The sequence below is a fragment of the Pundamilia nyererei genome, unplaced genomic scaffold (genome assembly GCF_000239375.1).
Source record: "Pundamilia nyererei isolate P.nyererei 1_Seehausen unplaced genomic scaffold, PunNye1.0 scaffold00292, whole genome shotgun sequence".
In the NCBI taxonomy this organism is placed as follows: domain Eukaryota; kingdom Metazoa; phylum Chordata; class Actinopteri; order Cichliformes; family Cichlidae; genus Pundamilia; species Pundamilia nyererei.
In genome coordinates, this window is record NW_005187693.1 from 531,102 (window position 1) to 534,667 (window position 3,566).

Sequence of the window (3,566 nt, forward strand, 5' to 3'; positions counted from 1 at the left end):
CACACACACACACGCACACACACACGCACGCACACACACGCACACACACACACGCACACGTATTTAGCGTATGTATCTTTTAAGCTAGTCTTCTTTTCTCAGCAGTAGCTGAAAGACTTCCTTTGTGTAGCATGTCTAGAGGAAATCTGTAAATTGTAGCTGGAAAAAAAACACAACCTCACTCACACTTTCTCAAAACGGGCACTTCTCTGTTACAATTCGATCGTATTAACAGCTTGTTTTGTTCTTTGTTTTGTCAGCTGTCACCATTCACACTAATCACAAAACATCAGACGTGCTGCACTTTTACCTGCAGTGTGGATTTAGTTCACTGAAGTAACTAATACAGGACATTAAACCTGAATTCGTGGTTGTTAAGATCGTCACATTCTGTGAATATAAACTGTGAGCTTACATTGATGTAATGTGTAAATCCTGTAGGTGAGCACGTTTAGCTGCTGCACTTGTCCTGAGAGAAGTGCTCTCTGAGCAGAGCTTCAGCCTCCTGCTTTAAGGCCCCTTTGGCAGGACACCTCAGCCTTTGAGAGCAGGGAACTTTTAATCGGTTTTTTGGTAATGGGATGGCCTCTCAAAGCACCAGGGAGTCTCCCAGCTACCACCAGGCGTTTGACACAGCAGTGCTTTGTCTTTGATTGTGCGTCCCAAACCTGCCTTTGTAAAAAGATAAAAAGATCAGTGTGCGTTTCCGAGAAGCAGCAGTGGCTCTAAAAGGCTTAGGGAGCTGAGACACACAGACCACCTCAACTCACCTCCGATCCTCTCTCGTTCTATAGCTCAGCCAGAGAGAATCAGGAAGTAGATTAGTCATGACAGCTTAAAGCCTAAAATGGCTTATGAAAACAAAACAATAGCTGGAGTTACCGCTTGGAAAAAAAAAAGAAGAGAAGAAGAAACCCTCTGAGTTATTTATCAGCTTAATTTACATATAGTAATATTCTGTTTGCACAGATATAAGTCAGAGAATTATTTAATGTGTTTTCTCTTTGAGTGCACACCTGTAAATCTGCATTATTATCACAGAAACTGCTTAATGATGTGAGTACTTGAAGTAATGTGTTGGTGGGATTTTATCATATTTATCTATTCATGTGTTTTGTCTTTCAAGACATGTCTGATTCAGTTAATACAGCTTAATGCACATGACTGAAACACATTGCATTTAATATACATATATGAATCATCATACTCAGGTTTCAGAGCCCATCACAGCACAGAAACAGCTTATTTTTCTTATGGCCTCTGACAGTGGACTCATCTCTGTGCTTGTCCTGCTAGACCTCAGTGCAGCATTCGATACTGTCGACCATAATATCCTATAAGAGCGATCAGAGCATGCTGTAGGCATTACAGGTACTGCGCTGCAGTGGTTTGTATCATATCTATCTAACAGACTACAATTTGTTCATGTAAATGGAGAGTCTTGTTCACACACTAATTCAAGGTCTTAAATAATCAGGCCCCATCTTATCTTAATGACCTTGTAGTACCATATCATCCTATTAGAGCACTTCGCTCTCGCTCTGCAGGCCTACTTGTTGTTCCTAGAGTATTTAAAAGTAGAATGGGAGGCAGAGCCTTCAGTTTTCAGGCCCCTCTTCTGTGGAACCAGCTTCCAGTTTGGATTCAGGAGACAGACACTATCTCTACTTTCAAGATTAGGCTTAAAACTTTCCTTTTTGCTAAAGCATATAGTTAGGGCTGGACCAGGTGACCCTGAATCCTCCCTTAGTTATGCTGCAATAGGTGTAGGCTGCCGGGGGATTCCCATGATGCCTTGGGTGTTTTTTCTTCAGTCGCCTTTCTCACTCACTATGTCCTAATACAGCTCTCTGCTTTTATTATTATTATTAATCTCTGGCTCTCTTTCACAGCATGTCTTTTATCCTTCCTCCCCCAACCCCCAACCGGTGTTGGTAGATGGCTGCCCCTCCCTGAGCCTGGTCCTGCTGGAGGTTTCTTTTCTTCCTGTTAAAAGAGTTTTTCTTACCCACTTTTGTTTTTTAATGGTTTTTATGTATGTCTCTGCATTTCTGAAACTTGACGAGATTTGTTTTAACAGCAGACACCTTGTGTGTAGGTTAGAGGACCTGCTCATTTCTTCATTGACATTACACAGCATAACGCAGACATTGTGGCAGCCGAGGTGCACATACAGCAGTAGTTTACACAAGTCTGTCTGTAAATTAATGCTGCCATCTGCTGCTCATATATGGAAACTCTTACGTTTCAGCTGCCACATACAGTACCTTGACTTAACACTATTAACATTAATTCATTTTTGAAACGGCCACTCACCAAACACTATAACAGTGATTTTGACAGTCCAGTGGAATTTGAATAGGAAATAACTGTAGGCAGAGGCCACACTTAGCAATGTTTATTTTCTGAGTTAGGGCAAACTGTAATATGACAAATGGATTATTTTACATAGTACCTAGTCGAGTGGCAGCTGAAGTCATGTTATTATGGAGGTATTCCACCCAAGACAACTGGGAACTCCAGAAAGAGGGGTTAGTTAGAGCAGCTTCAAGCTCCTGGTTAAACCTGTTTGATCATTAGATTACGGATGGAAGCCTGAGTCAAGGTTTACTTCAGCTCCTAAAGCTGAGCAGAGCGCATCAGAAAAAGAGTCCTTTGACATAGACTATATTATTTTGAAGACCATGGAGACAAAACACCTGTACTACCGCTGCTTTTTCTACTGCTTCAGAGGCATTGGAAATTTTTTTCCTTGGTTAATTATGTGGCCTGACCTACAGAACCCATCTATGATGGTGTGAACGACTTTTTACAATGGAATGGACAGTAACAAGAGTTATATGTGAGAATAGTTCATTAGGAACCAACAAGGGCTGGAGGAGTTCTGCGAGGGGTCGGAGCTGCTGTGCTATGCAACACTTCGAATTGGGAGAGCCGTCGTCGCGTGGTGGTGACGTAATCGCACTCAAAATGCGTACTTCAAACGTGCGGTCTCTTAATTGGGACACAGCCATCTCTGACAGCCATGTCAGAGACGCTATAGAACAGTGGTTGGCAACTCCAGGCCTCAAGGGCCAGTGTCCTGCAGGTTTTATATATCACCCTGGGTCAGCACACCTGAATCAAATGATTAGTTCATTACCAGGCCTCTGGAGAACTTCAAGACATGTTGAGGAGGTAATATAGCCATTTGAATCAGCTGTGTTGGATCAAGGACACATCTAAGGCTACGTTCACACTGCAGGTGAAAGCGCATGAAATACGATTTTTTTTTTTACCCTATTCGACCCATATCCGATCATGGTATGGCAGTGCCCTCGAGGCCTGGAGTTGCGCACCCCTGCTATCTGGTCATTAAGTCTGACGTCACTAGCCGTGTCTGGCCCTAAACTCCGCTGCAGGTCCATATATTTAAACGATCACTATGGCATTACTGAGGGTTGAAAAACTGTCTAAAGTCTTTCATCTCTAATAAAATGATCAGCGTTCTGCTCTACCAGGTGTAACAATTGAGTTTAACATCCAGGCATCCATGAAAACGGAATTTATGACATTTAACGGAGTTA

General features: G+C 42.5%; 1 protein-coding gene across 1 annotated transcript in view; it reads right to left on the minus strand.

The window, feature by feature from the left end:
- The window catches only part of LOC102199628 (tripartite motif-containing protein 16-like protein), a 22,621-nt gene that overhangs the window by 13,924 nt on the left and 5,131 nt on the right, over positions 1-3,566 (minus strand). The window lies entirely within an intron of this gene.